Raw genomic sequence first — 11,343 nt, 5'->3', positions numbered from 1 at the left:
GGCAAGATAAAAAGTAAAAAGATTAATGCAATCAACTTTTTTTTTTTTTTATCAATAGAGAACTTCCAGTAGATTTGCTCTTATTGCTGACCTTGTAGAAAAGTTTTCATTTCAGTCTTGAGTATTAAAGGAAAGAAATTTTAATGAGCTCCAAATTCTTATATAATCTCCAGCCATGGCAGAACTGTTTCAGAAAGATTTTATTTGTAAGACAAAGAGAGTTTTGGTTAAACTGTAGGGGGGAAAAATCAACTGAGAAGAGTACTCTTTCAGTCTGACTGAACTGCACTTCCAAACACGATATGAGGAGGCATGTTGTCTTAAGATTGTTGGGCCAGTGCAAACCACTCACATAGAAGTGTAACAACTGGGTACAGGGGCAAAACTTACAAGATTTTGCAGTTTACAAAAAAGAAACACCGAAGAAAATTTTTCTGTAAAGCAAAATTCAATGTACTGGTCCCTCATTCCTGCCAAATACCTTTTAAATTGAGATTTGTGGAAGGCAGCATTTTATGATGATTAAAAATATTGACTCCAATGCCAGATGGCATAGCTTTGATTTGTGACTCTGCTTCTATTCAGGAGCTTGGGCAACTTGCTCTTTCCTCTTCTGAAAAAATGGGGATGATGCTATAGACTGAATGTTTCTGTTCCCCCCAAATTCTTATGTTGAAACCTAATCCCCAGGTGGTGATTTGGTGAGATGATTAGATCATGAACAAGAAAACGGGCCCTAAGCAATTATCCTTCAATTTAAAAAATTAATAAACTTAAAAAAATTTAAAAAGGAAAGAAAACGGCTCTCACCAGACTCAGAATCTACCAACACCTTGATCTTGGACTTTGCAGCCTCCAGAATTGTGAGAAATAAATTTCCGTTGTTTATAACCACCCTAGTCTATGATAGTCTGTAATAATAGCCCAAATAGACTAAGAGAAAAATAATAGTTCTCATCTCATAGGGTTGATATGAAAATGTAATCCTTTAATATATGTTGAGCATTTAGAATAGGGCCTGACACATAGGAGGGCTTCCCTGGTGGCTCAGCTGGTAAAGAATCTGCCTGCAATGCAGGATACCCGAGTTGGATTCCTGGGTCAGGAAGATCCACTGGAGAAGGGACTAGACTACCCACTCCAGTATTCTTGGGTTTCCCTGGTGGCTCAGATGGTAAGGAATCTGCCTGCAATGCGAGAGACCCAGGTTCGATCCCTGGGTGGGGAAGATCCCCTGGAGAAGGGAATACTGAAGTGGGACTACCCACTCCAGTATTCTGGCCTGGAGAATTCCATGGACTGTATAGTCCATGGGGTCACAAAGAGTCAAACACGACTGAGTGACTTTCACTTCACTGACACATAAGAAGGGCTAAAAGAAGTATTGGGGTTTTTTCTTTTGTTTCCTTAAAAAAAAAAAAAAAAAAAAACTTTCTGACTACTTTAAAAAAACGTATTTATATTTATTTATTTATTTGGCTGTGCCAAGCCTTAGCTGCGGCTCTTGGGATCTTCTCTGCTGCATACAGGAGCTTAGTTGTGGCATGCAGGATCTTTAGTTTCAGCATGCGGAATCTAGTTCCCTGACCGGGGAGTGAGCCCAGGCCCCTGCATTGGGCGCTTAGAGTCTTAATCACTGGACCACCAGGGAAGTCCTGAAGTACTGGTTTTGAAGGAACAAAGTTTAGAGAAGAAAGGAAGAGGCAAATGGAGCTGTGCGCAAGTGATTCGATTTTGGAAGAACAGTTATATCTGGCAAGCAGTAGAGAGCATCGGTCCTCAAATGAAAAACCCAGGTACCCGCTCCCACCTGTGGGACCTCCATCCGTAAAGCTAGAGTCTGTGGGGTTAATTCCACAGTAAGACAGTCCTGTCACCCAGCCAATCCAGGCAGTGGCCGTGATGACTCTTCATATGCTGATAAGCTCAGAAGTGAATCAGGCATATGATACTATATGACTCCTATGAGGGACGCTTCGTGACTTCCTAACTGTGAAACTTCATTTTATACGTGCATAATTCGTTAATTCTCTGCATTATTGGCTTTGCGAGATAAAAACATTACATGTTGGTTTTCTTTATATCAGAATGTCCTGGGTCACATAATAGGCTAGCAGTCAAGTGTGATATTAAAGTTCATAGCCCTGGTGGTCTTCTAGGTCTCTAAGCTCTTTTCCCCTGTCAACTAAAGTCCACGCTGTCGCCTGACTTAAGTCACTCCATGCTTAAAACCAACCTTGTACAATGTCTTTATCCTCAGTGTCAATGGAATAAAGTGTAAAGCCCTTTGCCTGTATAAAATGTTCTTCCTTTATGTGACCAGGTGTCCTCTCCACCCTCATCTTGACTGACTACCTGCTGATACCTTACAATCTGGTGGTAGTAGATAGTAGCAGTGCTTTCTTGTAGTTGCCCAAATGTGCCATGCTAATACTGGGTTGGCCAAAATATTTCATCGGGTTTTTCCATTACAACTTAGGGGAAAACCCAAACAAACTTATTGGCCAGCCCAATACATGCCCTTGAAGAGGCGGTCCTCTTAGCTTGGAATGCTTTTCTTCCTTTCTTTTCCATGAAATTCTGTTTCCTCCAAAGAGCTGATCTGATCTTTCCCTTATCACTCTCATACCTGGCAATACTCCCCTTTTAATTGTGCTAATTGCTCTATGCTTTACTATCTGATTTTATGTTGACTTTCCTACTAGACCATTAATACCCTTGGTCACTGAAAGTGTGTTTTATTCACCTTTGTTTCTCCAGGTCTTGCTACCATGCCTGGCACATGGAAAGTGTTCATTTAGTGTTGAGTTGAACCAAATCATCCTTACTCTGTTTTATTTAGTGTGTGCATGCTCAGTCACTAAGTCATGTCCAACTTTTTTGAGACCCCCACGGACAATAGCCCACCAGGCTCTGTCCGTGGAATTTTCTAGGCGAGAATGCTAGAGTTCTTGGGTTGCCATTTCCTCCTCCTCATTATTAAGTAGGATACTACATCTGGATTATGAATGATTAATACTCTCAGGTATTAAGATTTTTAAGGCTCTGATTCCATAACAACAATGGTTACTATTAGATTGGCCCCCAGTTCTTCTCACTCATCTGAAAATTTAAATTTTATTTATTGAAATAAAGTTCTGCAATTTTGTCACTGAACTAGAAATGTACCTCAGGACCATCAGTTACAACATATTAAAATTGTCAGTGTATTATTAGTTTACTGTTTGTTACCTTATTTGTAGTTTTCTTTGCCAGGATTTTACCCTCAGAAGAGCTTGTTTTACTACATTTGCATCTTCAGCAGCTGGCACATTGTAAGTTCTCTACATGCTGGTAAATTAATCAACCTTCTTATGCTATCTATCTATCAAGAGAATGTATAAATGGAAAAGCAAAGTACCATAAAGAAGCATATCCAATATGGGTACTTTCAGGAGGATTTAAAAATATATTCAGAATTTTACTTTGTCATCTCTTCCTTTCCTGCTTTTGATGTAGAGTGTGCCTTTCTTAAGTAGATCATTGACTAATATCTGTAGTACAGTGTCAATATAGGAATATTAAAGGAAAATATCCATATCAAGGAAAAATATTCCAAGTTGAAAACTGAATTTTGTGGGGCATGCTTGCTTTTCAAAAACATACACAATGTATTCCCATTGTAAAATACGTAAAAATATGTAACACATTGCAACCTAATATACACATACATGCATTATCAAAATAAAATTTTCCAAAATATTACTTTTTTGTATACTTTTTACTCCTTGGAAGGAAAGTTATGACCAACCTAGATAGCATATTAAAAAGCAGACATTACTTTGCCAACAAAGTAATGTCTAGTCAAGGTTATGGTGTTTCCAGTGGTCATGTATGGATGTGAGAGTTGGACTGTGAAGAAAGCTGAACGCCGAAAAATTGATGCTTTTGAACTGTGGTGTTGGAGAAGACTCTTGAGAGTCCCTTGGACTGCAAGGAGATCCAACCAGTCCACCCTAAAGGGGATCAGTCCTGGGTGTTCATTGGAAGGACTGATGCTGAAGCTGAAACTCCAATACTTTGGCCACCTCATGCGAAGAGTTGACTCATTGGAAAACACCCTAATGCTGGGAAGGATTGGGGGCAGGAGGAGAAGGGGACGACAGAGGATGAGATGGCGGGATGGCACCACCAACTTGATGGACATGAGTTTGAGTAAACTCCGGGAGTTGGCGATGGACAGGGAGGCCTGGCGTGCTGCGATTCATGGGGTTGCAAAGAGTCGGACACGACTGAACGACTGAACTGCACTGACTGAATGCATACTGAATCCTGATCAATCTCTTCTTTACTATTTCATTTTTAGCAGTATTCATGATTCACTGATTTTATTTTACAGTTCATAACACAAGCCTAAGTGTTAAAACCACCATTTTAAATAATAATTCTTTTGTACATTGTTGTTGTTTAGTCGTGTCTAACTCTTTGCAACCCCATGGACTGTAGCATGCCATGCTGCCCTGTCCATGGGATTTCCCAGGCAAGAATACTGGAGTGGGTTGCCGTTTCCTTCTCCAGGGGATCTTCCCGACCCAGAGATCGAATCCACATCTCCTGCTTTGGCAGGTGATTCTTTACCACTGAGCCACCAAGGAAGCCCTTTTTTTGTGCATTAAGTATTTACAATTTAGCAAAACAGGGAACGTTATGGCTGAAGTTGTAGGAGCTTCTAAAATTCAAGAATTATCACAAATATAAAAAGCAAATGACAATATAATTATTGAATTTACCAAAATCATCTTTGTGTGTGTGTGTGTGTATGTGTGTATGTGTAACTCTATAGGTTATGGGTTTGGGTTTATGAAGAAGTGAGCTCTTTATAGATGGTATTTTTCCTCCCAAGCAAACACAAGATGTCAGTCTGAGAAGCTGCTGGTGGTCCTGGCTCCTGTGTTCTCTGTAAATTACATGCAAGGCTTTCCAAAGGAATGGTTAAGTGATTCATAGTTTAGCTCTATAGTTCTGCAGTTTCAAGAAAAACTTTACTAAAATAGAACACAATTACTAACTAATCACTAATTACTACTTTTCATGTATTAATAGTTTTTAGTCATACATTTTTGAAGTGACTTAGCATGCATGCATCCATTGGAGAAGGAAATGGCAACCCACTCCAGTATTCTTGCCTGGAGAATCCCAGGGATGGAGGAGCCTGGTGGGCTGCTGACTAGGGGGTCACTCACACAGAGTCGGACACGACTTAAGCGACCAAGCAGCAGCAGCAGTCATACATTTAACATATTGGTTAAAGAAATAGTTTAGTTGACTATAACACTTGTGAAGTATCAACAGATAAGTTCAGATTCTTTCCACGTAGAGAAGTGTTATGGTTCATAACATAATTTATATTTTTCTTAATAAATATATTTAATGCAACAAAGCACAAGCAGACAACATTTCATTTTGTTTGTATTGGTGCTCAGATAGTAATTATTAATAAATATTTCTTAGTGCAGAAATCTTCACAGGATGTAGGCAAGTTTGTTGTTGGTGTTCCAATGATTTGAAGCTTCAAAGGAGTTTTAGTGTCAGAGGCAGTTCTACATTTAAGCCTCTCCCTTGAAGGATAATGAGATTTTAGCTCCCTGCTGACAAATCCTCTAAAGAGAGGCCATCAGATATGTTTCCACCCCTCTTTTGAAGTAAGCAGTGAAAAGAGAAAGACAGGGAGAATATGCTTATGCAGCACACCTATCCTGGACCCCTGACCCCCTGGTCCAAACTGGGTGCATCTTTCTTCCCTGACTGCTCTCACACTCAGTTTCCTGGTTTATGGAGGCTGGAGTGTCATCTTTGTTTACTTAGAATTGAGATCATGCACAACTTCTCCAGTAAATACTCTACTCACTCCCAAACTCACTTCTTAAAGAGTTTATGCCTTTCCCCCACCTCAGAAACAAATTTAAAATTCTCTAAAGTGGTATTTATGTGTCTATTTCAAAAATTTTTAAAATATAGAACATACAGTTAAGAAACAGTGTAACCTACAATTCAGTTGCTCCTTGGAAGAAAAGCTATGGCAAACCTAGACAGTGTATTAAAAAACAAAGACATCACTTTGTGGACAAAGGTCCATGTAGTTAAAGCTATGGTTTTCCCAGTAGTCATGTATGGATGTGAGAGTTGAACCCTAAAGAAGGTTTAGCGCTGAAGAATAGATGCTTTCAAATTGTGGTGCTGGTGAAGACTCTTGAAAGTCCCCTGGACTGCAAGGAGATCAAACCAGTCAATCCTAAAGTAAATCAACCCTAAATATTCATTGAAAGGACTGATGCTGAGCCTGAAGCTCTAATACTTTGGCCACCTGATGTGAAGAGCCAACTCATTGAAAAAGACCCTGATGTTGGGAAAGATTGAAGACAAAAGGAGAAGAGGGTGGCAGAGGATGAAATGGTTGGATGGCATCACCAACTCAATGGACATGAATTTGCGCAAACTCTGGGAGGTAGTGAGGGACAGAGGAGTCTGGTATACTGCAGTCCATGGGGTCACACAGGACTTAGTAACTGCATAACAACAACTTATCACTGTTCATATTTGGTGTATATTCTTTTGCTTATATATATTTGTCTGTATCTATTTAATTTGGATCAACCTGTAATATAATTTTGTAGTCTACCTTTATCACTCGTTTTACCATGTTGATATGTATTCCAAAATGTAATTTGGAAATGTCATGTGTCACATATTTTTGTCAAAATTGAGAGACTTTCTTTTTAGTTTTTATGGGAGTAAAGTTGATTTGCAGTGTTGTGTACAGTAAAATGAATCAGTTATGCATAAACATATATCCTCTCGTTTTTAAACATTCTTTTCTCGTGTAAAGAGTATTGAGTAGAGTTCCCTGTGCTGTATGGCAGATCCTTATTAGGTATCTATTTTATCTATGGTAGTGTGTATATGTCAATCCCAACCTCCCAATTTATCCCTCCCCACCTTATCCTCTGGCAACTCTTAAGTTTGTTTTCTACATCTATGACTGCACTTCTGCTTTGTAAGTTTATTTATACCCTCCTCTTTTTTTTTTTAGATTCCACATATAAGTAATATAATAAAAGATTCTTTTAAACAAAAAAAGGGCTTTATTTCTGTGATGATTAATTTTCCATGTTAACTTGATTGGGCCATGCAGTGCCCTGGTATTTGGTTAAACACTTTCTGGATGTGTGTATGAGGGTGATGAGTTAGCATTTAAATCCGTAGACTGAGCAAAACAGATTGCCCTCCCCACTGTGCGTGGGTATCATCGCATCGACTGAGAAGCATGACTGGAACACAGAATGGAGTGAAAGGAGATTTCTCTCTCTCTGCCTGACATCTTGAGTGGGGACAGGGGTCCTCTCCTGCCCTCACCGTGGGACCAACACCTGAGAACACCTGTCCTGTTCTCAGAACGTTGGACTTGGACTGGAACTACATCATTGGCTTTCCTAGGTCTCCAGCTTACCGACAGCACATCACAAGGCTTCTGAATTCCTTATATCTCTTGACATATACATATATATGTACACATATATGCATACATATACACACACACAGTTTTGTTTCTCTGGAGAGCCCTAATACAGTTTCCTAACAATATTTCTAACTCTCCCATGCTGGCCCTGGACAGTAGTCCCATGCCCTCTATGTACAAAACTCACTAACCCTGGACATGCTGAAATAACCTTCCCTTTTCTTGGGAATCTCTGAATTATGTGCCTTAATAAATTCCAGCTTTCCTGCCTGCCAGACCATCTTACCAGGGATTATCCTCCAGGGATGCACTGAACCTCAATGCATGCCCGAAGTGTTGGACTCCTGCTCTTAGAGTACATTTTTGAATTGATATAAATAGAAATGAATTCAGTATAAAAGAAGAAGAGAAAGAGGGGGAAGAAGAAAGAAAAGAAGGACAAACATACGTAATATTAATATAAACTTTGCTTTTTATGTATACTGATATTATAAAGGCTTTGCATTTACCATGTCAAAAACGTTAAATATGTCAATTTGAAAGTATTGACTATGTTCCAGTGTATCTATTACATGACTAATTTGTCAGGAGATTAGCAGAAGAAAAAGAAAATATTTATAATAATTAGAAATAGCAGCCAAATCTATCCTATTGTTGATGTCTTTGTTATGGTATCAATAATACTCTTTCAAAAGAGCACCATACTACAGTCTGTCCATTTTTCCATTCATTAAAATTTTAAATGTACACTAATTAAATTCCTATGTAAATGTTCATAGCTCATCTCTCACTCTTCTATCTAGTCACCATTCAATAAATATTGGTTGAATACTTACATGCCAGGCGCCATTCAAGCCAGTAGGGCTGCAAAGATGAGTTCTTGCTCCCAAGTGTCTTAATCTAGGAAGAGAGCCAGAAACACAGGAAGTAAAGGTAATTACAATCCAGTGTGGGAGGACTTAGAGATGCATAGTGATAGTTTGAGACTTACTCAGAAAGGAATTGGTTAAGACCCTCACAAACTTCTTCAAGGATATGACCAGTTAGAGAAACATGCAACAGGATGAATTAGCCAAGTCAAGACAGGACAGCAGGAGAGACTAGGAAGTGAACCCTAGGGAAAAGGAATCATGTGAGTAATAGCCGGGAGGCGAGAAGCAGCATATTGTATGGCAAGAATTAAAATCGGTGCAATTTAAGGACTTCCCTGGTGGGCCAGTGGCTAAGAGGCCTACTGCCAATGCAGGGGACCCGCTATCGATTCCCAGTCGAGGAGCTTGATCCCGCATGCTGTAGTTAAAAGATTCTGCATGCCACAAGGAAGATTGAAGATCCCACGTACCATAACTAAGATCCAGTGCAGCCAAACAAATAACTATTTTAAAAATCAGGGTAGATTTTGCTGTATCGTGAGATTTGAGGGATGGAGTAGCTGAGATGAGGCTAGAGAGTTGGGTAGGGTTCAGATCATAGCGAGATTTGTCTGTCCTGTGAAGGAAGTTGAATTTTATCATAAAGGACCTGTATTAGGTGTCCTATGGTGTCAATTATGGGAGGTACTGTGAGGTCTTGAGCACAGAATTTGCTCATCAGGCTTGAATTTTTGAAGAGAACGTTTTAGAAAGAGTATACAAGAAAGAAGTGGAGGACACATAGGAGGCAGCGGGAGAAGCTAGTCATAGGCGTTCAAAGGTTGAAACAAGACAGTGAGGTCTAGAAATAAAAATAAGGGGACAGATAAAGGATATTTATTAAGGAGGTAAAATCCTCAGAACTTGCTTATTAATTCAACTCACGGGATAAAACAGCTCTCCAAAAATGATGGTGAATCCCCTGGATACCAAGCAGGTATCTATGTAGTATCCAGTGCGGGTAGGACATGGTGCACAAGGATGAGGATGAGGAACCAACAAGAACTTTGAAATACAGAGTGAAGTAAGCTAGAAAGAGAAGGAAAATGGTACTGATGAATCTAATTGCAGGGCAGGGATAGAGATGCAGACATAGAGATCAGACTTGTGGATGCCAAGCGTGGGGCAGGGGAGAAGAGTGGGAGAAACTGAGAGAGTAGCACTGACATATATGTGCTACCACATGTAAAATAGATAGCTAATGGGAAACTCGGTGTAGCACGGAGCCCAGCTCAAGTCTCTGTGATGACCTAGAAGGGTGGGATGGGGGTGTAGGGAGGCTCAAGAAGAAGGGGATATATGTATACATATAGCTGATTCACACTGTTATACAGCAGAAACTAGCACAATATTGTAAAGCAATTATACTCCAACAAAAATTAAATTAAATAAGAGTAACATTGAACTATCAAGTCAATCCCTTATGGATCAGATTAGAGATAAAGTCACTTTGAAAGGACAGTACATCTCTCAGGTCCAAGTGAATCTTTACTGAGAGTGACAATACTTAACTGACTCTAGTGACATTATTTACCCCAGGCTGATAACTATTAAACTGACTTTCTTTGTTCTGACCACATGCCTGTCTAGCAATGAGAATTCTGTGCAGATTTCTTGCATGAGGCCCGGGAAATGATGATTCCTTTAACAGTTACAGGAAGGAAGAGATGAGTGAATATGTCGGAAGATGAGAGAGTAAGTGCAATTGTGGGCATGTTAAGTTTGAGTCACCTGTAAAATATCCAGATGTGAAGTAGACAGTCAGAAACAGAGTTGGAGTTTGGAAAGACATGCAGGGCCAAGATGCATAATTGGGCAGCTGATGTCATGTGAATGGGTAAAATTCCCCAAAGGATGTAGATGGCCAAGAGAAGTGGGCCAATGACAGAATCTTGAGAGCTTCCAACAACAGATGCCAATCCAGCAGAAGAAAATGTTGAGAAATAATGCTCACAGAAATAGGAAGAGAATGATAATATTTTGAGGCTTTTCTTTTTCTTTCCCTTAACTTCCTACATGAAACTGTCTCTTGGTCAGAATCAATTTTGCCCTCCTCTATAGTATTTTGAGTAACTATGACCACACTGTAACATGTCATGGTTATCTCTGCGCTTTTCTTAAACTCCCGATTAAATGGTAAACTTCTTGACTGGTACTACCAAGATTTCACCTATTTTAGAGTCAACAAGTTGGCCTGCCACAGTTTCGTGGATGCTGACAGAAGAACAGGAGACTCTTGGATCAGAGACAAAGGATTTTTTGCTCTTAGTTCATCAGGCAGCACGAACTTTATGTTCACACCAGTTCTCCTTGTCCCCCAAGTTCCATCAGTTCAGTTCAGTTCATTTCAATCACTCATTTGTGTCTGACTCTTTGCGACCCCATAGACTGCAGCACGCCTGGCTTCCTTGTCCATTACCAGCTCCCAGAGTTTACTCAAACTCATGTCCATTGAGTCGGTGATTCCATCCAACCATCACATCCTCTGTTATCCCCTTCTTCTGCCTTCAATCTTTCCCAGCATCAAGGTCTTTTTCCAATGAGTCAGTTCTTCGCATCAGGTGGCCCCAGTATTGGTGCTTTAGCATCAGTCCTTCCAATGAATATTCAGGACTGATTTCCTTTAGGATTGACTGGTTTGATCTCCTTGCAGTCCAAGAGACTATCAAGAGTCTTCTCCAACACCACAGTTCGAAAGCATCAATTCTTCAGTGCTCAATTTTCTTTATAGTTTAACTCTCACATCCATACATGGGGTGACTCACAATGGCCCAGGGTGATGCTCCATGCACAATGAGTTTGTGTTACAGCTAAGACACCCTGAGAGCCAAATCTTTAACAAGCAAACCCTTTCCCCAAATGGAGATGTTACTTTTACTATTGGACATTACTGAAAGTGCCCTCTGCTCCAAAGCGAGACATTATCTCTACCATCTA

Source organism: Dama dama, chromosome 27, assembly GCF_033118175.1.
Source record: "Dama dama isolate Ldn47 chromosome 27, ASM3311817v1, whole genome shotgun sequence".
NCBI lineage: Eukaryota > Metazoa > Chordata > Mammalia > Artiodactyla > Cervidae > Dama > Dama dama.
Note: the sequence above shows the minus strand (reverse complement) of the source record.